This window comes from Lichenostomus cassidix, chromosome 7 (assembly GCF_008360975.1).
Source record: "Lichenostomus cassidix isolate B80296 chromosome 7, HeHo_3.0, whole genome shotgun sequence".
Classification (NCBI taxonomy): domain Eukaryota; kingdom Metazoa; phylum Chordata; class Aves; order Passeriformes; family Meliphagidae; genus Lichenostomus; species Lichenostomus cassidix.
This window is the reverse complement of record NC_139488.1, coordinates 35765056-35788646: the sequence shown is the minus strand read 5'-3', so window position 1 is coordinate 35788646 and position 23591 is coordinate 35765056. Positions and strand designations below refer to the sequence as shown.

The 23591-nt window shown below is 43.3% G+C and overlaps 1 protein-coding gene across 3 annotated transcripts in view; it reads right to left on the bottom strand.

The window, feature by feature from the left end:
• Positions 1-23543, bottom strand: part of MBD5 (methyl-CpG binding domain protein 5) — a 103598-nt gene extending 80055 nt beyond the window's left edge. For all 3 annotated transcript variants that reach the window (XM_085067163.1, XM_085067162.1, XM_085067164.1), the window contains exon 1: positions 23024-23543. The gene's annotated coding sequence lies outside the window, so the exon portion shown is untranslated. The remainder of the gene's footprint in view (positions 1-23023) is intronic.
• Between the last annotated feature and the right edge of the window lie 48 nt (positions 23544-23591).

Below are 23591 nucleotides of genomic sequence, written 5' to 3'. Positions count from 1 at the left end.
TGAAAGAAAAGCTGTTTGCAAATAATAAAAATCAAAGAGAAAGAGAAAGAGCTTCTGTCCTTCTCAGTGCTGGAGAATGGTTGGACTCCATGGTCTGAGAGGTTTTACCAGACTAAACTCTGATTCTGTTATTTCACCACCAAGGCAAATGTTGGGAAAGGATTTGCAGTGTTATCTCTCCCATTAATTCCTCTGAGATTGCAACATTGTCTCCTCTTGCCCATTAGGACATGGAGAAGCATCAAAATGGAAAGAAAAGCTGTTTGCAAATAATAAACATCAAAGAGAAAGAGAAAGAGCTTCTGTCCTTCTCAGTGCTGGAGAATGGTTGGACTCCATGGTCTGAGAGGCTTTTCAAACCTAAATGATTCTGTTATTCCACCATGGAGGCAAATGTTAGGAAGAGATTTGCAGTGTTATATCTCCCATTAATTCCTCTAAGACTGCAACATTCACTCCTCTTGCCCATTGGGACATCAGGAAGCACCAAAATGGAAAGAAAAGCTGTTTGCAAATAAGAAAAATCAAAGAGAAAGAACTTCTGTCCTTCTCTAAAGGCTCCACAACTCCCAGAATTCCTGGAGATGTGTGGAGATCCAGTGCCCTCCAGGTGAGGTGCAGAAACTGCAGATTCTGATGACAAATCTTTATTTTTAAAAAAAAGCTATTCTCACACTTAGGATAAGAATGCATGATAGTTACCTGTCCAGAGAGGAAACACAAATAAGGGATATTAGCAAAGGATGAGTTGACTCTAAACACCTGAAGAAAGGGCAGAAAAAATGTGGTTTTTTTTATTTTTAAAGCCCAGTTGTGTTCTATTATCTCCTGAAAGGTAACAATGAGCATTGCTCTCAAACCTGGGCAGACTCAAGTTCTTCACTCCTCTGACAAACTCGAAGTCCACTAAAAAATTACCAATTCTCTGTTCATTGGAAAAGTAATGAGATACTTGGGCGATTTTTCTGACCAACCTGTATTTTGGGACTGTTGACTTCACATTTTTATCTTTTTAACTGAGTTCTATTTGTTTATGTACAAACTAACTTTTACTCAAAGATCAAAATTTGGAAGATGTTAAAATAAAAGAATCAGTCTAATTCAGTATCCTGAGAACCAAAACAAGTTTTCATTAATTCATTAATTCATGAAATTTCATTTCATTAATTTCCAGAGATGCTAAATAATCTTATTTGAGACAAATTTTTTAAAAAACTCTGTTGATATCTGGTATTATTTAGACAGCACAGTGACAACCATGAAGAACATTTTGCTTTGAAAGTTTTTTCCTTAGATTTAGATCCCATTAAATAAAAAAATCTCCTGAATGGTCCTCCCTCACTCCTTTTGTAGCACAAAAATGCCAAAGAGCAGCAAAAGTCTCCCTTAGCATTTTTTGCTGTGAATTCCTCTCATGAATTCAGTGATGTGTTTAATTATGGTGCTTAATTATTGCCCAACATCTGAATTCCCCCTGCCCTTTATCAGCCCAATCCCTGCTTGCCCTTTTAGCTCTGCCCAGGTAGCTTCACATGGTGAATTTATTCCATTTATCAGAATTTTAGCCATGAGTTGAAAATATAATGAACCCACCAACCAACATGGGTATAATCCCTGCTACCTCCTGCATCCATTTCAAAATTCCCACTGAATTCATCTACAAATTAATTATTCCCCAGACATGACAAATGGCAATAGGACACACCTACCACAGAAGGCTCTAAAATCTCTTTTATTTGACTACAATTCAGGGCAGAAGCAACATAATCTTATTTTCAGAGACCACAGCAGGAACAGATTTCTAATCCCAACTCTGACACTGACTTGAGCAAGTTATTTAATCTCTCTCAGCTGCCACTTGGCAAATGACATATTTTTGCTTTGCCTCTTAAGCACTATGAGGATGCAGCAATAGATACAGCTTTGAAATCATTAAAAAAAAAAAAATCAAGAAAACCAAAATACCACAAAAGATAAAAAACAAATTAGGTGCTCTGAAGGTATCATCAAATAATTACAGCAAAGGATAACAACCTCAGGATATTCAGAAGGGAAGCTTGTCTTCCTACTCAAAGATTTTTTTCCAAACAGCATAAAAATGGAGATGTTTGTCTTAATTTTCACATTGCCTGAAGAAAAAATAAAAAGAAAAGAAAAATCAAACCCAAAAAAACGACCTTACAATTTTTACCTTACAATTTTTTCCCCCTCTGCTGTTGCTTTGCCACTGGGGGAGGTTTGAAGCAGAAGCAGAATTCTGTTTGCATTGCTGGGAACTCCAGGCTGCACTGGCACACATTGGAAAGGTTATCTTGCAAACCAAAAGAGTTCAAAATTGATCTTTTCAAGCTAATATGTACTCCTGCCTGGCTGGGGCTTATGTTGCACTGTTTCAAAAGAGGCAATGAGCAAGTGGTGCTGCTGAGATTCTGCTCACAGAGCTCCTGCCAATAATCTCCATTCCCTCCTCCCATTTTTTACCTTGCCATGGCTAAGGCATCACCACACAACTCAGCCAAGATGATTTTTTTGTCGTGCAAAGTATCATTTCCATCGTGGCTAATTAAACATGTGACTCCAGCGAAGAATCCAGCTTCCCCCTTTTCCAATATTCCACAAAAATGCTCTCCCAGCACCTCCAGATAATTGATGAGAACTTACAGTCGATTTATTCCGTGTGACGCTGGTAAACAAATTAATGTGGGATTTAATTGCTTTGTCTCCTCAGCTCAGGCTTGCTTTCAGCGATATTTATCTGGAATTATTATCTACAAGGAGAAGAAATTGTAATGGAGCTCACAAAACTGATGGGGGTTTGAAGTTGACAACTGTCACCATTATTAATCTGAATTTCACTTCAGGGGAGAAGAATGCTTGATCAAGTATTTCTGCAAGGAAGGCTGGTTTTCTGCTGTCTCATGTTTCCTGCAGTATTGTACTCACATGCAGGTTTTTTTTTTTTTTCACAGAGTTATTTATTTATTTATTGCATTCATATAAACCACTCTTTTTCTTCCTCTCAAAGCAGATCAGAAACCCAGCTTTAAGCAACATTTTTCCCCCCCCAGTGAAACATAAAATAATCAAATCTCTGCAACACCTGATCTGTAACCAGCTTTGAGAAACGAACAGAACAACTGAAGTAAAAAAAAAATTTCCTTAATCATTATTATATAATTCATACTGCCTCAGCAGTATTAGCAGAGATCATTAAAAAACCCTAAATACAAATATTAGTGTACACAATAGCACTAACCCATCTGGCTTGCATTAGCTAAAGCAAAGTTTGGATGGTGGAGAGCTGAAAAACGATGACAACATGAGCTATGCATTCCTGAAAGACCTATACATTTCCCAAATTCCTATCTGATTGCAACATATCTCACAGGCTCCAGGAATTACACACAAAAAAAAACCTTCTACAGGTATAAACCACCACTCTGACACTGTCTCTGTGCAGCAGCTTCAGCAGGATAAATATAAGTAAATTTGCATATTTAAAATTGAAAATACAAATAAGGAATGAATGTCCCAAACGGGACAGAATTAGCTTTTAAATTCTGATTTTCACCTCCCTATTTTGAGATTTCCAGCAAGAAAATGCATTTAAATCTGGAATTCAAAGTTTATTTTCTTTAAGGAGAAGAAGCCTTGCAGCTCTGGAGGATGGGAAAGGAAGTAGGCAGAAAGAAGGATGTTTGGATATTTGCCACTGTGACTATGAATGACTTCAGTAAACCTTAGTTATTTTGGACTCGACATGTTTTCTCTTTTTAGGACATAATGACCACAGCCTGGAATTACTGTGGATTGGACACGTGGGCATGAGAAATTGCTTGGGAATTGCAGTGGGGAGAAGGGCAGGCAGGGAGATGAGGATCCTGGCCATAAAAAGCAGCCCAGCTCAGCCTTTCAGACACTCACCTATGCTCAGGTAATGGCTGGAATTAAATATTTCATGAACACGCTCATTTGCCAGTTCCTAAACCCAGGGAAGTGCTCCTTGTCCTGCTTGCAAAGCTCAGGAAGAGTCACAGCCATAAACTCCTCGTGTTACCAAAGCAGCAAAGGAGGATTTTGCTCGGATTGAACAGCCTGGATCCCCATTTGTTCTGGGGTGAGGGAGGAAGGGAAGAGGCAGAGAGGAGGAAATCCCCTTTCAGGTGGGGCTGGCTGAGCTGAAGGTGCAATTGTGATGGATGGACAGACAGACCTGACCCAGATTCCCTCTCCCCAGCCAGAGGCAGCACACAGTGAGTGACTCCAGCGTGTCCTAGCCTGTCCCTGCAGCTTTGGGGCTTTTTGTCCCTCAGCCTGCTCCAGTCACATTCCCAGGCCTCAGCTGAGTGGCTGGAGCCCAGCAGGGACACCAGGTCCCCACAGAGGTGCATTTCTGGCCATTTCCAGGCCACCTGAGCACTCAGCTGAGCAGATCTGTCTCCTGAAGGCTCATGGCAGAGCTCTTCTCTTCCCATTTCCTGTACAGACCTGGCTTTGCTCTCCATGAAAAAGCACAAAGTAACTGGCAGCTTTTTCATTTTCCTTTTCTCTCCCATCCCCAGCAATGATGCCATGCACAAAACATGTGAACTCTATTTCCCACTGATGGATTGTGTCCTTCAGGAATGCCAAAATGCTGAAGCTCTTTCCTTAAAGTATTAAAGTGTCTGGGCCTGGAAAGGCAGAGGGAAAGATAAGGAAGGATGAAGCACTCATCTCCATTTGAAGTTTGGTAAGTTTATACAGGGAAAATTAAAATGCAAACTGCTCCTGAAGACATCACTGGGACAAGAATCTCCCAGTTTGCTTGTTCTGTCAACTTAATGCTGCCATGGAAAACCCCAAAATGGGCCTCAGTGTCCATCAGAGACATCCTTACAGAGCCAAGAGCATCCTGCTCTGGGCTTCTTCATCTCCACCTTGGCTGTACTGACTAAACTCTGCATCCAGTGGCATTTTTCCAGCTTCCAAAGGGACTACAGCATGATACCAACCAGCTCCTTTTTAGTTTTTAATTAATAGTGTGGCGATGGTTTCGAATCAGACACACCAGGCAATAAAAAGCAGCTGCCACACCTTGAGTTTCAGAAAAGGTTCTGGCACAAAACTTCCCTGGGTTTACAAACTCAGCTTCCAGATCCACCTGCAGTGTCTGTTTCCTTTCCAAATTGTTGGGGATTTATGACAAATTCATATTTCTGTGTTACAGAGCACTGAAAACAACTGGTGACTGAAAAGTCTTGGTAAGATCCAAATGGATCTTGTCAGGAAATTGTTGATTTTTGAGAGGAGGGGCTCACAGGTGAGCTTCAACAACCTCAGCAACACTGGGCCATGTTGACCAGGCTCTTTTTACTTCATGATGTAAAAAGTCAAGGAATTGGGTTGGAAGTTGGGCTTTGGGTTGGACATGTCATTAAAACCCATCTTGATCCACCTCTGCCAAGGCAGGGACATCTTCCACTGTCCCAGGATGCTCCAACCTGGCCTGGGACACTTCCAGGCATCCAGGGGCAGCCACAGCTTCTCTGGGAATTCCATTCCAGGGCCTCATTATCCTCCCAGCAGGAATTCCTTACCAATAAGGGGTCTAACCCGAGAGGGGCAGAGGGACAATCACCTTCCCTGCAGCCCTGCCCCTCACCCAGCTGGAGCACAGCCCACCAGCAGCTCCCTGCAATTCCCAAAATGCAGCTGGAGAGGATTTTCCCAACACCTTTGCCAGGCCTGACTGACACAGGAAGCAACAAGGAGAGCTAAGCTTGTTTTACCTATGAATTTCCAATCCTACTCCATCCTCTAGCAGGAGCATCAAAACCTTGTAACAGGCACAGAACTTCAGACACAAACAACCTTGTAGAGCTTCTTAAAGAGAATAACACAAATCTGTATCCTGGGCAATAAATGCCAGTGTAGGCTGAAGGGCTTCCATCCTGCTCCTCTGTGGTTTCTAATTCAAGTTCTGAGCTGAAGTCAGATTTTTGTTCTCTCCTGTACTTTCTCAGAACAGGCAACAGCAACTTTCTACCACTTACAATCCCCACACGACTGTTTTGCTGTATCTGAACAGAGCTACCCTTGGCAGGAATGTTTTAATCTGTGGGTGGACACCCAGCCATCATTCTGCACACACATCCTGGTTGCAGAGAACTTTTCCCTTAGGTTTCTTTTGCAGTGAAAAGCTTTGGGTTTTAGAAGGAAAAAAAAAAAAAAATCCAAATTGAGACAAGCTACTTAAATGCCAGCAAAACTTCCTGTACTGAGGAGAAAAAGGCAGAGATGAATAATCTGTCTGTAAATATCCACACATAAAATAGAAAACGTGATACTATCACTCATTCCTGACTGGGACAAATGGAGACACTGTCCAGCTCCACCCCTGAAGTCCAGGAGATGTTTTGGGAGGCCTAAGGTCTGTTATCTTGGATACAAACTACTTCCAGGTCCAGAGCAGCTTCTTAATTAGCTGCTCATCAACTGCTAAACCCACGTGCATCACGTGAGCTTTCATTCTGCACTCACAGCCTCTAAAGGAGGGCAGTTCAGAAAAAAGCACTAATTATTTATGAGTATGGATCCTGTGACTTTTGCAGAACACAACTGTACATTGAAATATTCCTAAATGATACACTGAAATGCTCCGGAGAGATTTCAGACACAGCCACTGCCCCTTCTCCCCTGTGTCCAAAACAGCTGGAAAAAGTCAGAAATTTTTAGAAGCAGATTTCTGTTTTCTCTGGGGGAAGGGGAAAAAAAAAAATCAGTATTATTTCTCCAAAATGCCCTTCACAGATGAACCTAAACTTACACAGTAAGGTAGCAAATTGCTGCCTGCCAAGGTTTAATGCAACATTTTACATCCAGTTTTGAACAACTTACGAGAAAACCCCCACAACAGTGACATTTATCCCAAACTCCCGGATTCATCCCTGCATCCTTGCACTCTGAATTTCACACTGGATGATGAAGGAGCCAGCAGACAACACTCCAGGAGCAGGGAGGCTGCACACCCAGCACTGTCACAGTTTGCTGCAGGAGTAACTTCCAAGGATCAGGAGTTTCCTTGCGAGCAACTGCTCCCTTCCCAGCCAGAGCCAACTCCAACTGCTGCAGCAGCCACTGCACTTGAGTTCCTACACCCAGCTTAGCCCCAGAAAGCCTAAACTTCCAGCCAAAAGTGGAGCTTGCAGCAGCTTGATTGGCAGCTGATGAATTTTGCTAATGAATGGAAATGGAGCTAACCTGATCCACGGCTCGCGGTTGGATTCCCGTTTGGAATATGCCAGGAGTTGCTCTCACAGAGATGCCTCAGCCCAGCCTTGGGATCATCAATAGGTGAAACAAAACCATGGCTGACAGACAGGTGGTTTGGATTAATGATTTTTGCCCAGATGGGGGGGGGTGTGTGTGTAATTTGATATGTTAGAGTACTACAATGGCCAGGATGTTCCAGCTTTTCTCTCTGCTCAGTATTGCCTGAATCTTCTAAAGCTAAAACCTGGCACTGCTCAAAGGAGCATTTTCACCACTTTGCATGATCTGCAACAATCACCATAATGCACCCAAGAACTATTAGGGGTAAAGACAAGTCTATGACTTTGGGAGAAACACCAAAAATATGCATTTTTTACTGAAAACACAGCTCCAGGCTGATCAAACCACTCACCACCACCACAAATGTTTCTAGAAACTGAGGAATCTCTTTTGCAGGGAAATGACAGGTCTGGCTACTCCTCCTCTTCCCATGTCTACTACGAGGAGTTTGAAAGGTTCCTCCTCGATCTCTAAATATAGAGCTGGTGATCAGATTGTGCATGATAGGTTTCTGAGCAGGACAGGATGATTTCAGACTGGAACAGCACAACAAAGCACAGGGTGAGTCCCAGCCCTGCTCTGGGTCCTCCCTAAGGTCACCAACCGTGGGGACACAGCCCAGGAATCCCAGCCTGAAACACAACCAGAAGAGAGGCAGCCAGAGCTGCTGTAATCTTGATTATGATGTGGTAAAAGAGGAGAAGGGACTCCCAGTTTATAAACCATGACATGACATGAGCGGGCAAGCTGGATATCAAAAGTATTCATAAAGCTAATAATGAAATTATTTCCTGATCTTTAGCAACTAAAACGGACTCCCAGCAAGGCAAACAACAAATCTCTAACCACCAGTGGCTTTTAGGAAGTTTGCATTTATTCAAACCCCCTAGAAAACAAACCCCCCAAATGCCCAACCCCCAAACTCGACGTACAGGTCTGGCAAGTATGACAGCATATTTCTGTGAGCTCCCAGCTCCTGTAACCCTAGCACCCTGGTAACTCAATCGTGCCACGCACTCGGTGGTGTCCCAGCAGCCTCTGCCCGGGGGGAACACATCCGGTGCCTCAACCCAGCCAGGATGACCCTGCAGCTTGTGCTCCTCACCAGCTCTGAGGAGCTCCTGCTGCCCAAGCCCAGAGCAGCATCCTGCTCAACTTTTGTTGAGTCTCTGGGGTTGGCTGGAATTCCTGAGCACGGTCGTTTCCTACCCCTTTGTAATCCCCCATAAACAGTTCAATCATTAACAGCATTAACAACCTGTGCAGCACACAACAGACCCTTTATGGCTCTGCTTTGCAGTCTGCCCTCACTGCTTGGGGCTTTTCACCTTCTCTGCTTCTCTTGGTGTCTCAGGGCAGTCCAATCCTTCTTTCATTTGGGGGTGGGGAAGAACCAGAGTATTTTTCAGTTAAAAGATAAAAAGAACGAAAAAATCCACCGCAAAGAAAAGAAGCTCCAATCTTTTTGTTCTGATATTTTGTAAATTTGGTCTGTTTTCCTATATTTATTCTGGCCTTATAATCCAAAATGATCAAAGGATAAATGTTGCTTCACAAGATGCTCCCAACCCCCTACCAAATATTAGATATCACTTACTTAAAAATAGAAACGAAGGTCTAAATTGGTAAATTATATCATTGATCCAGGCCCTTTTATCTGTGCCAGAAAAGCTGTAGGATACATAAATTTAGCAGAAGTCTCAGTGCATAAAAAGTGACTACTCTGGACCCTTTGTAGAATTTGTTCAAGGGCATAATTTTACATCAATTTTTCTTTTCACTGTTTTAACTATGAACTTATCAGTGGAAAAGACACCAGGATATTATCCTACATACCTCTGGTTAGTTTAATGCTTTGTTATTTATTTATTTTTTAATACAATACCATTTTAAGTTTTGGAAGAAGAATCAGGGAGCTGCACCCATCTCATCTCATCACTGAAGGGTTTGCAATAGCAGCATATAAAACAATAAACCAACTCCAAAGTTATGTCCTTGCCACCACAGTGGGATTTCTCCTTCTAGATCTTCACACAAAGCAAAAGTATGACCCTAAAACCACCTGGACCTAACCCCATCCCATCAGAAATGTGTCCATGTCTGGCAGCATTTTCAGATTAATTAAAAAAAATTAAAACAACTATATGCACAAAATGAACCCAGGGAAGCCCATCCTCTCCAAGGCCAGCTTTCCCTCAAGGTACAATTGTTGTGCTCATCATTTCCCAGCCAGGTGCTCAATAAGCTGCATATGGAATGTGAGATGTCTAATAAGTGTCTCCATGACTGCAGAAATGACAACTTCCCAAAACAGAAGGGCTGATTCCCAAACTGCTGCAGCCTGGATCCTGTTCACCTGCTGCCAGCCTGCTGGAGTATTTCTCATTGCTCTGGCTGCACACAGGACAAGTGCAACTCTCCCAGTCAAGCCCCATGCAGGACTAATTTTATAAAATTTTCCCCAGCATTTGTATCTCTGATTTCCCCTCATTCCCGTGGTAGTATCAACCACCAGGCAGGCCAATCCCCTAAAACAAGCAGCAATTTTCTGTGAGAATGACACTGGAGTGAAGGATTGTGCTCAAGTCTCCCACAAGTCCCAACTGGCAGGGACACGACTGCTCCCAGAGGCTCCACCTGCTCGGCTCCTGAGCCACCCACACCCTGCTGGCTCCAGCACCTCCCGAGGCACTGCCAGCTCCACTCCAGGGATGGCAGGACAGCCATGGACCCTGGAATCAGGAATTCTGCAGGGCTGTGGACACATTCCCTGCTGGAGCCAGAGAGATCTGGCTGGGGGATTGGAGGGGTGTGGGTGATGTTCACCTCCAACTCACCTGGCTCAAAGGGCAGAGGGGACAGATCATGGTGTGCTCCCTGGGGCCAAATGACCCCGAAATAATGCCATTAATGCTTCCTATCCCCTTGGAGAGGAGCCAGTTCTCAGCAAAGCTTCCATGGATGCTCAGGGAGAACATCCATGGGGATGGAAATCCCTCAGGATGGGGTGCAAAGCCTCCCTCCCCCGAAACCAAACCTGTGTGTGACGTGTTAAATTACCCCAAGTTATCTGCTGTGTTGACAGAATTTTTCCTTAATGATGAACTCATTCTAAAAAAATAAACAATCCTGTTAAAATGTCTATTGCAAGACAGTAAAATTCACTTTTTAAGCTCAGGGAGAACATCCATGGGGATGGAAATCCCTCAGGATGGGGTGGAAATCCTCCCTGTGGGGTGGAAACCCTCCCGAAACCAAACCTGTGTGGGACGTGTTAAATTACCCCAAGTTATCTGTTGCATTGACATAATTTTTCCTTAATGATGAACTCATTCTAAAAAAAAATAAACAATCCTGTTAAAATGTCTATTGCAAGACAGTAAAATTCACTTTTTAAGCTGTGTGGTCTGAACTCTCTTCCCCTGCAGCTCAAGGACAGCAGAGTAAAACGAGATTTAAAGCAAAGCTACTCCTGAATCAGGCTAAAAAACTGAATTTCCTTCATGCTGGAAGTTCCCTTCCCATCCTGTCCTCCTTAACCTGCCTGCTGCTGAAGATAATCTCTGCCAGGCTTCCCAATTGCTGACACAGGAACCTCGGTGAGCACACTGAACTACTTCCTTTTCTCCTTGAAAAGATTTAATAACCTACAACTTTCTTTCTCTGCCCTACTTGGAGTCTATCGTTTGCTTCCCTCTCGTATCGAATCTGCTAAAATAAAATTTTATAGAGTGTCAATTCAACAAAGGGAAAACTATAAAGTCCGTTCTGACAGCTTCCTTTCTGCAAAAAATTTAATCAAAAAAAAGACAAAAAAAATAAAAAGGGGGAAAAAAAAATCCTTTGCCCTTGAGAAGATGAATTGAATAGCCTTAGGTATTCTACAGCTGTATTTATGAAAAGCTTCTGGACACTAAAAGTCTCTGCAGAAATGGGGAAAGTGTTTTGCCCAGGTCATAAAACTTCTTTTTTTTCATTGCACAGAGAAAAATATGCTGCACTTCACTCTGAGACATCAGCTGACCTCTGTGAAAGGCACCATCCCATCCAGCCCAGAGGGATTATTATTATTATTATGGGATAATAACCCCCAAAACCCCACAAATACACACAGAAAAAATAACTCCTCCCTGAAATCTGAAAAAGAATTGTCTCCAGAAACACACAGTGCTCTGTCCAGACATTCATTAAAATTTTTCTTACCCAAACCATGCTGTTAATGTTTAATATTATACATGACAGCACCAAATCACAGGAAATAATACTAAAAATATATTTAGAAATTATTAGATGAAAGAATAAAAAACTTTTCCACATAGAAAAGTAAAATAAAGTAAAAATCATGTAAAAGTAATGTGAAGCTCCCTGGCTATAAATTAAAATGAAAACAAAGCCAGAACTTTTAAACACTGAACAACTCCATGTCTTTCCCATTTCATACTTTGTACTGGAATGCTGCAGGAATTTATTCTTTTCCTCACTTTTATCCAAAACAGTTCAGTTTGATTTTGAAATTTTGTATTTCAGAGCAGTGAGGAGAACTTGTAACTAGAAAGATTCTGAGAGACCAATTTCATGCAGAACAGGTAATTTCACTTGGTTCAAGTCCCTCCCAGTCTGTCTGATGTCAAAGACTCAATTGACTCGTGTGTTACTATATAAAAACCTAAATAAACCCCCAAATCCTCTCAAATCTGGTTTATAAATTATAACAAATATTAACATATTTTTCATCAGACAGTGAATCATGGGGAAAATGCATAAGTAACTCATTGCTGGGTTGAGGATAATTTCATTTCAGCTCATTGACCAAATCCCTCTTCTTGCTTGTGACAGAACTACAGGAGAATATTTATTTGAAACAATGTTGTGGAGATGTGGTAATGCAGAGGAAAACACAGTGCTTTGGGGATTTTTTTCAATCTTGAATAGGAAAAAAGAATTTAAAAATTAAATTCATTTTTAGGAAGCTCCAGCTAACCAGAGACTACCATAGAATGGTATCAGTAATTTGAATTCCAGTCATCCAATAGAATTTGAATTTAGAAATCAAGTTCTGTCCTGATAGGAGGTCTGCTCATCCTAAATTACCACTTGTCTTTTTTTATTCTTTATCAAACTACATAAAATTATCCCCCGTATTAGGTCCAAAATAATTTTTACAGAAGACAGTGACAAAAAGTTCAAATCCCACGTGATTCCTGTTGTTTTATACATGACAGTAATATCAGGGCTCTGGTTATGATTGGCAAATACCCAGAAAAACCCTGTCCAGTAAAGAGACACAAAATAATTTAGTCAGCCCTTGAATTCAAAGGGATCACAGAGTAATTCTTAGAATGCAGATTGTTTAATGTTTACAAAATCAACACATCTGGCTCCTTCTTCTGCTGAGGTTCCTCCAAAAATTTGCTTCCTGTTTTTATTGAAATACTTAAGCCCTCAAAAGAAACTGAGTTATTCAAGAGAAACCCCTTGCCTCACCAAGGTACAGTGAATTTATTTCATTTAAACCCAGCTTCAACCCATTATCTGAAGGCAGAAAATGCTAAATCATATGAAAGCCCCTGTTCAATAAAAGAAGGGACTTTTCTGGCTGTATTTAAAGGAAGAATGTTTGTCCCTCTATATATAAATTGAGAAACATTTATTCCAAAAAAGAGGAAGATATAAGAAATTTAAAGACTAATTTTCATAATTTTCCTATTTGTTCTAATGGCAAATATGTTTCCTTTTCTTTTTTTTTTTTTTGTGGAATAAATTCCTAAGCCTTAAAACTCTGCAGATAAGAGTTAAAATAAAGAAGTTCAATTCCCTACCAGAATGCATTTGCTCAAGTGTAAAGCTAACAAATGCTAAATTTTTTGGCAAGACGTCTGCATTTCTGAATCATTAGGTAGCCAAACTATTTTTTGATTTTGCTTGCGTGACGTTGGATTAGAATAATCCACACAAAACAGTGGTTTTCCCTGCCTTAGGAATGCTGTGCTTACCCCTGGCCAGCTGATGGAAAAGGATGCAGGAAAATGCAGGGAAGGTTCAGCAAGATCCTCCAAAGCTGCCTGGGATGTGCAGCACTGGATTAGGGCTGTTTACTCAGCAGAGTATCCTCAGTGTAAACACAACACGGGCAAGGCATGCACAGCATTCCAGCCTCCCTTCCCAGGATGGATCCATGTTTTCCTAGGGAAAACTTCAACGAGGATGGGCTGTCCAGGAGAGCTGGGAGCTGTGCAGTGCTGGGAGCAGAACCACAGAGGGACAAAGCAGAATGGGATGAGCTCAAGGCTCCATGGATTTAACTGCCTGCAGATTCCTTGGGGGAATCCAAACATCCAGGCCAAACTCCTCCAGGGTGTTAAAGGATTTCTGTTCCACTGATACAGGTTTTCATCTGAGAGCAGCAGGGCTGGCTGCCCAAGCAGGCCCCATCAGCAGGGCTGCAGCTACTTCCAGCTCTTCCAGCAACAGTGGCAATATTATGGAATTATTTATACACTCACAGGCCTGTTTACTTCCCTTTTCAAATCATTCTGAGGCTGCTGCATGTAAAGGCTGTGATTAAGCAGCACTTTCTGGTTGATACTGTGTGAAAATATTCTTGATACTTGTGGCTCAGCAAGGCTACCAGGTGGGTTTTCCCATCAAGAGTCAACATCTCCCCTTCCCATTATGCTGTGGATCCCAGGGCTGGAGCTGCTCTGGAGCCAGGCTGGGAGAGCTGGGAATGTTCCCCTGGAGAAGGGAAGGATCCAGGGAGAGCTCAGAGCTCCTGCCAGGGCCTAAAGGGGCTCCAGGAGAGCTGGAGAGGGACTGGGGACAAGGGCTGGAGGGACAGGACACAGGGAATGGCTTCCCACTGCCAGAGGGCAGGGATGGATGGGAGATTGGGAATTAGGAATTCCTGGCTGGGCTGGAATTCCCAGAGCAGCTGTGGCTGTCCCTGGATCCCTGGCAGTGTCCAAGGGCAGGCTGGATGTGGCTTGGAGCAGCCTGGGACAGTGGGATTGTCCCTGCCAAGGCAGGGGATGGGATGGGATTTAAGGTCCCTTGCAACCCAAACCACTCCATGGCTCTCTGATCTGCTCCCCTCTGTCTTGGCAAAGTTTACACCCCAACATGGCCCCTTCACCCCAAATTCCCCCCAGTTTTCATTAAACCCTGACTCCCTCTGCACCAACCCAGCCTCCAACCCTTCCCCAATCTGGCTTTGCCTCCATCCCTTCCCTCCCTCCACATCCTCCCTGCACAGCTCCTGACCACCAACCCTCTGCCCAAACGCTGCCTCTTCCTAACGTCTCCCCGCTGGTTTCCTTCCTCCTCCCGCCCCACAAAGCCTCTCCAGCACTTGCAGTTACAATCCTCACCCTCCCCGAGAGCCAAACCCTCTTCCCAAACGTTGAAAGCCACAGAGAACAGCAGGCAGGGTTGGTTATCCACAGGCTGCACCTTGCAGCTCCGGGGAACTCCCCTCTCCTGTACAGCAGCTTCACCATCCTGTGCACCAAAATCGAAATATTTCTGCTCAGTGATGCATCCCCTGAAGTTTGATGGGGTTTCTGTGGGGTTCTGAACTCGCTGCCCTAAAAACACGCAGGGAAATGTCACCAGGGTGAGCACCAGACAAATCCCAGATGGACTCAGAGTTAGTAACTTGGCAGGAATGTCTATTGGGGCACAATAAAGGAGGTGAGTAAAGCAGGAGTAAACACCAGCGAGTCCATGCAAATTGGGGATGGAATAATTACGGATTACACTGCACAGGATTAATGCAGAGATTAAAAGAAGTAGTAATTATTGGCGAATTTTGGATGAACATCCAGGTTCAGAGAACCTAATCCCAAAATCCCACCTGTCTGTGAAGAGCTCTGGAGCAAAGGACAGCCAACTCTAGGCCTTACACTGGGAAATTAAATAAAAACCTCTATAAAAGAGCTTTCTTTCTAGGAACAACTGGAGATGCCCTAAAATACCCTCAATTTAAGGTTCACCATCAGCAATAATTAAGTTTACTTTCACCACCACTATAATGAACATTTTCCTGTATTACATACATATTTTACTACTATCTACCAAAACACAAACTAAAAAACATTTCATTTTTCTCTCTAATAGCTCAGAAACCAGACTACATATACCATCAATAAATTCCACATGAAATACTTTAATTATTTGTACCAGTTAGCAAAAACTGAATATTAACACTTATTTACTGTTTTGTTGAATGCAGTAACATTAAAAATGAGAATAATAAACTTCCAACTGTTCATCTATGGGATAAGTGTGTCTCAGGCTGTTGCATCAAATCCATAACATCAAAAAAACCCCTGGAATAACGTTAAACTCACTTTTATTTAGCATAGATCAATATTTGGAGAAAGTTGATCAATTCTGTTTGATTTTCTTTTTCTTTGAAAAAGAAAAAATTGTAACAACAGGCTCTACAAAGTTGATATATTCCTTCTCTGACAAAACAACAGGTATTACTCTGTTTATTATTATTTAAGAAAAACGATGTTGCTCTTACACATGGGAATCCCTTTAATGCCACGTAAGCTCCTTTTACATAAAATATATTAAAATTAAAACTATTTTCTTTTGATTTTCTGTTGATTTTTCAGTTCCAGGGACATCTCCTAAGTTCTACCTCCCCACGTGTCTGCAGATCCTTAGCAGGACTCTTACATCAGCAGACTTGAGCTACAAAAGATGATTAAGACTGACTCATAACTGAAGTTTTTAGGGAAACCAGCACAGGGAAAAGCCCAGCAAAACCCCAAATCCTGGGAAGAGAGCTCCATGTGAAAGGTGATCCCCCAGGAATCCACAGAGCAGCTGATTAAGGAGCTGCCCAATTTTGGGGAGCATTACTTGGTTACAAGTGTTTGTCCCCCAACACCTTTGTGAAGTTGGAAATCATGAAAAATTCAGATTTAGGGTTTGACCCAGCACCTCAGAAATTGATAAATATTTTAGCAGGCAAAACAGAATAGACCTTAATTTTTTTTTTCCTTAAAGATTTCATATCTAGATTTTTAATAGCAGAGTCTCAAGAGTACAAACACTCGTTAAGTATTTCCAAAAATTAAAATCACCTCCACCACAATTTGTAATATCTCCACTTACTGCCTGATAAACGACCATATTTATCAAAGAAAAAGTGAGATACAACAGCTCCAAGATGTCCTGAGAGCAGCACAACCTCCAGCAGCAGTGCAACATTACAGCCAGGGCACCCTGCACAGATGGACAAGTCATTTTTAGAAATGAATCACGCTGCAAATGATTGGACTAATTTTAAAACAGAGGTGAGGAACCAATAGCCTCCAGCCCAGATATGGTTTGCTTCAGCTGGCCCACAGACACAGCCCTGCTTTATTACTTAATAACACCCAGGCAACTTCAAGGGGAACCACATGGGTTTTAAAAGGCTCCAACAACTCACAGATTTTTAAGGACATGGTCCTTAAACTCAAATGTCGTTCCCAAGTTTCAAGTGTTGCATGAAATTTTTGGTTTGAGGTCATTTTTTAAAAAAACCACGTGAATTGTTGAGTTATTGTCCACTAAATACAGTACCCTGAGCAGGTGGGATTTCACAGCCCTCAGCATTTAAATTACCTTAGCAGGGAAAAGCCAATGGTGCTTTGAGTTTGGACAATATAAAAGTTGTGGTTGAAAGATTTCAAACCTGCTCTGATATTTAGCCCTTATTTAGGACAAAACTTCCACTGAAAACCATGAATATTTGGGACAAGACAGAGTCCCAAACACAGACCTCAGTCTTTCCAAGTGCAAAGCAGCAAAGAACCAGTGACAACAATTTCTGGAGAGAATCACAGGCCACTGTGATTCTCCACTTTAGTTCTTCCTGGAGCTCCCTGATGATGTTGATTTTGAGGCAAGTGAAGGTTCAGCTTTAAGTGAGGTTTGCCTGCCAGAGCCAGGAGCTCCAATGGCATCAGCAAAACAAACCCTCTCACTGCATTCCAGCCTCCCCAGCCCTGCAATTCCTCTGTGACCCAATGTAGGAGGAAAAGGAGTTTTAAACAGCATCTCTAAAAACCAAACCTTTCCTAGCACAGTATGAATGGGGGAAAGTTATATTTTCTAGGGAAAATGACTTTAAGTTTTCACAGTGGGCAATTCCTTGAGAAACATGGGATGAGCCTTCCAGAAACAAATGAAAAGGCAGAAAACTTTCCAATATTTCCCATTCCAAGCAGCCACGCTCAAGAACAACAAGACAACACCACATTGCATCACCAGGCTATGCCAACACATTCACCTCTGAAATCTGATCCAAGCCTCTTCCCCAGAAAGATGACGAGGGAACAACGTATCCCTCTCTGCCCCCAAGCCCCTCCAAGACAAAAGGAAGTTCTGTTCTAAAAAAACAGCTCACTACAGATTCCTGACTACTTTGTTTCTTGAATCAATGATCTCACTTGTTCACTTTTGCAGTGTTTTCTTCCAAAAATAGCAGATTCTAAAGAAATTCTTCTTCTTATCTAGAGGTTGGATGAGAGGAGCCAGCAGGAGTTTTTTGGGTTTTTTCTGTGCTTCTCTTCTAAGTACAGTTAAAATAAATATAATTTGTCTCCTTAAATTGACAGCATGCTTATATAAAAAAATTAAATAGATGCATAAAGCTTCATTGCATCAGTCTTAAAAGTAAAAAAATTAAATTAAATTAAATAGATTAGGGACAAAAACATAAGGCTATGCTTATTATTTTCAATGCTTCAGCTTTAGTCTTACCAAAACACATGAAATTTGTACTCATTCTATTGGGGTTAATCACATATATGTATAGATATATACATATATATAAATATACATGAGGTAGACAGGTAATAGCTTAAAGGATGAAGACAAAACCCAAATGTTCCACATATTTTTATCCAGTCTTTAATTTACCACAACAGATAATCCCAAATAACACGTTGACAATGACCTACCAGAGCTTAAAAATCAAGTCTAAAATTGGCCAAGTGCAATTGAATTTCCATGTTTTTCAACCATTAGGCAGCATGAATGGAAAAATCTGCCTATCTGGATTTATGATATGCAGGCCCAGGTCCTATAAGCCAAATTTTCTCCTAACTGAGGCTGTGTTTGTTTCCTTTGGCAGGGAGCTACAAGGCAACATTATCTTATGCCTTCCTTGATCTAAATGTTGGGAATATCAGCATTTGATCCAACAGGATTTGTTGTGCAAACAATTGACAACTGTTCTGCTTCCCTCACTTGGGAATTTTCCTGAGCGAGGCCAGGCTGGTGATGCTGCAAACCAAGGGCCCTCCTATTTCACATGCTATTTACATTTCAGATTACTCACATGCCAAAATAATTCTGCATTTAATGCCACTGAAAATGTAGACTAAGCAAAAATTATGACAATATGTATTTTTTTTAGCCCAGGCTTCAATTTTACCTTGTATCAGAATAATGAATTAATATATTGCTGCTGTAGTTTTTAGTTATCAGATACTGTGGCGGGATGAGGATTTTAAAAAATATTGCTTGCTTACTTTAAAACATTTTCTGTGGAATAAAAATATATAAAATAAACAGCGCATTGAATTTAACCAGAGTAATAAATGAGAGAATAAAGGTTTGCTTCGAAACATAAAAAAGAAATTTCAAGCATTTTACCATTTCATTTTTAAGCACATTTAAAGCTCCTGAAACAGAATATTAAAAAAAAAATAAATAAAAAAAAAGAAATGGATCTTGGGAATCTCCAGCCTAAAGACCCAACAACTGAAGGCACTCCAGGGTTTGTCCCTTAGTCATTCCCAGGGGAAGGATGGAGGCACTGGAGGTTTTGGGGCTGGAAACACCTGTCAGGCTGCAGCTAAAACGAGATGACCAACTCATGTCACAAAGCTCTATGAATAGCCATGGCAGAGCTCTCCCTGACTGCTGCTGCCCTGGGCCACAGCACAGCACCAGCCTGCAGCTCCAGGGCTCACCAAGCACATCCTGGGAGCCACACTGCACCTCCAAACAGCACTGGAAAGTTCAAATTAGCTCATTTTTACACTTCTTGTAGATGCTCATTTATCTGTTTATATTTATGTGTGTATTTGTGTATGGAGCTAAACTGATTTGCATATGTACTCATACACCTTTTAACATTGTAATCTGATTTGGACAAATTTCACCTTGATTTAAAAATAGTACCAAGTCTGAACTCCTTTCTAGACGATTCATCAAAAAAAAATAGGTATTGCTATAATAAAGGACTTGGAATTTAAGGGAGGAAAGGAGTCAGCACTTCTTAATTTCTTAACTGCTGCTTTTTGTTTTATTCCCTCTTCGTTTAGCTCCAGATACATGGAGAAAAATGAAAGCATCCTGGAAGCTATTTCCAATGCTCTTCCAAAATTTCATCCCTAATACCAGCCTTGGTTCCCGTGCAGGCCCATTTGAAACTGATTGAGCAGTATTATTCCACCTAATAGTTCCAAAAATAAATACAAAGAAAAGCCAATGAGAGCCTGTGGTTTCCAACGTTCAAGTAACTCTTTAAAAGAATAAGCAGGTCCTTAATGACATAAGAGCATTAAAAAGGAAATAAATGTATCCTGTATCTTTTTATTTTGGAAATCAATGGTAATTCTGATTTGCACTTTCACTGGGACAGAACAAGAACCAACACAGGGACAACCAACCAAAACCAACCCCTCAGATAACCCAACAAGCCTGACAGGACAAACAGAATTCCCCACTTCCCCGAAGTTTTGACAGGATTTTTGCAAAGGAAGCTCAGCCACTTTCCAAATTTGCATGCCTGGCCATTAACAGATGAGGCTGAACTGCTTTGTGCACGTGGCCTCTTAAGCCCATAGAGAGACACTGAGACATTAGTGGGGCTCCAGATGGGCACAGGGGCCTCCCACCTGGCCTGTGCTTCCCACAGGGAACATCCACAGGGAGCACTGCCTGCTGAGCCACAAACTCATGTTGCACTGGCAGACCCTATTCCAGCCACTGATCTTCCACAGAGAAGGAATAACCATGAGTAACAGTAGGGGGGGGAAAAAAAAAATAAATCTACTGACAAAGCGAATTAAATAAGCCAGCTGAAACCCAAGGCATTCCATCTTGGAGAGGCTGTTCCTGATGCCAGGATCTCCAGGGCTTTTTAACAAGGAGGAACACTGATCCCTCCACGGCCAAAGAACGAAAAGATTGCAAGTTGTACAAGAAAAGTTCAATTATTGAAGGTATTGCATCATAAAGATTCTCCTCAAACATCCGCCTCCCTAATCCAAACAGAAACCAACTCATCTGTCCACAAAGAAAGAAGGGAAGGTAAAGCAGCAAACTCAACAGAAATATTATTAAAGTCAGGCCTAAACAGCATCTTTATGGCCAGCACAGCCATGGCAGGTCATTGCTAATTCCAAACTATCTGCCCTTAGAGCCTAGGAAGCCACTAACCCAGAATGGAAGAAAATAATTATTAATTTTGACTCCAAAGATAAAGGACTGGAAAATCCGCACAAAGTTTTCCTAGAAGCGATTAGCACTTGTAAATATCTCGGTAATAGTAGCAAAAAGAGCTTAGGAACCCAAATAAATGGAAACTGTGTTGCCTTTTAGTTACAGCTGTTGATAATTCACAATCTTTCCTAGCAGAGGTAGAGGGACTCAATTACTCCAGTTCTTGGAAGGTTGTGAGAGCAGCCAGAAGCCCCAAATTAGCCTGAAACCCCTTTGCTAAGCATTCCTGCAGAAATGCAGGAATTGCCACCCAGAATTCCAGTCCCACCAGTGCTTCCTGCAGACAGACCTTCCCTCCCCAATCCCACCAAATCCTCAGCTCTCCTTCCAGCACAGACTTGGCTGCAGGACTGGAGGCCTATGGAAATGAAGGTTTATCAGGAATTTTATCTCCACGATTTAAAGTAAGAGAAGGCCCTGAATTATTCTGCCCAGCTTCAGAATTCTGTCTGAAATCTGGGTATTTTACTGTGCAACCATAATAAACCAAACCACAGCTATCTTAAAGACTGAAACACAAAGAGATGGTCAAATCCCTGTAATAATTAACGTATCTCATCACTGTAGGCCACGGAATTTGGGGGCAGAGCTGCAGCTTTACACACACAGGGAATGTAATCCTGCAGCCACTATAGGTTTCTGTGTACAGCTGAAAGCAGATCAATGGAATCTCAGGCTGAGAGGAGAAGCACTGTCATGAAATAAAAAAGGAAAATATGTCTTTTACTCTTGGACAGGCTTGGTCCAGCTCCTACCTGTAGTAAACTAAAAGCAGTTGCATGTTTAAATAATTGGCATTTATACACAGATCTGCTGATTTTGGTGATTATTGCCACTGAGGTTTTTTCCCCCCACACGTTTAAACCCAAAGTTATTACAAGCAAAAAGAAAACTAATGGCAAACTATTAGAAAGAACTACAGCTGTGGCTACTACCTCCAACTCTCCATCACAACACTGTCAAGTATCAATCCAACTCTGCTTTTCTCCCATTCCTTCCACCCCACCAAATTACAGCTCTCGCAAACTCTTCCCAGCCTGATCCCAAAACTGCTGCTTCACGCAGGACACGTGTGGACAAATTAGAAATGGGAGATAGCCCAGCATGACAGGAGAGCTCTTTCTTGTGGGCATCCTTCAGCGTGAGGCACAGATGACACACACACTCTGCTGACCACCATTTAACTGGGATGACCCTCTGCAACACACACACACTCATGGCCTACTCCATGGCTCAGCGTTCAGGACTTAATAAACCAAAAATAATAAGCCCAAAGTAAACCAAAGCGCTCCAACCGCCTTTTGGAAATTACAGAGGACATAATTAAGCTCCAGAAATAAGCAGACAACAGCGATTTCAATATAAACATCCTACTTGCGTAGGGGACTCTCTCATTTCAACTCGGTGCTAATGCCCCAACTCTCACTTCTGGATCTTTGCAAACATCTAGAAGGCTTCTCTCAACATTTCCTCGAGTCCAGAATTTAGTTTGACATTTAAAGCCATCACATTTTAACCCGTCTCAGACGTTTTAACACACAACTTTCCCTTGAAGCAGCAGCAAACATGGTCAGATGAGCCCACCAGCAGCACCTGACCAACACCGTGAGCGGGCATGGAGACACTTGGCCTTCCCAGCAGAAAGCCATGGAAAAACACATCCCGACAGACGTATATTTGAACAAAACATTGACCAAATATAGCTGGGCACCGCCGATAACCAGGGGCTGCCACCAGCCACATCCCAACCCTGCGAACACCAAGTCCAGCTCCTGGGCTGTCTATCCCTGGAAGTTCAGCTCGGGAAAGGGTCTTTGTACAAGTGGTCTTTGTACCTTCACCACCGCAGGGGTTTAATAACTCAAACAATAAGTCAAACAACGGCCTGGAACCTGGGGGGCAACGCCGGGGCTGGCTGTTATCCCGGGAAAGCAGCACTTGGGGGACTCGGCCGGGGCTCAGCACCCAGCGCAGCCCCCCGAACTTTGCCCGGCGCCCCCGCCACCGTCGCCCCCTCCCCTGCCGCTCCGGAGGGGCCCAAGGCAGCATCCCCGAGCATCCCCCGACAACAAAGCTGGGGCGGGGGGCGCCGGGAAGGGGCCCGGAGCGGCAGGCGGGCCCCCCCGGGGCAACCGGGGGGTAAACAGGGGGTAAACAAGCGGCCCCCCCGCCCCGCCGCTCCCCCCGCACTCACCTCAGGGCCCCCGGCGCGGGGAGCAAGGCGGAGACGCACACAAAGGGTAATAAAGGGGGAGGAGGAGGAGGGAGCGGCGCTCCGCGGGGCCGCCCCCGAGGGACGGGGGGGTCTCGGTGTGTTTGGGGGGATGTGGCAGGAACTCCCCGGCGGGGCCGCGGGGGGGCAGCGACTCGGGGCCCCCCGCCCCCGCCTGGCGCGGCGCTGCTTCGTGTCCCTTCAGCGGCGCGAACAACCGGCCGTCCCGCCGCCGCCCCCCCCCGCGCTCCTCCTCATCGCCGCCGCCGCTGTCGGGAAGGAGGAGGAGGAGGAGGAGGAGGAGGAGAAGGAGGAGGAGGAGGAGGAGGAAGAGGAGGGCAGGCAGCAGCGGCGGCCGCCACCGCGCATGCGCCCCGGGGGAGCTCGGGAGGCCGCGGGGAGGAAGGGGGGGGGAAACGGGGGGGGGGACGACGACTTCCCACAGCGCCGCGCGCGCCGCTCCCGGAAACGGATCCGGGAGAGGGAGGAAGGAAGTGGCTGAGGGGGAGGAAGAGGGGGAGAGGGACGGGAGGAAGTGACGGGAGAGGGA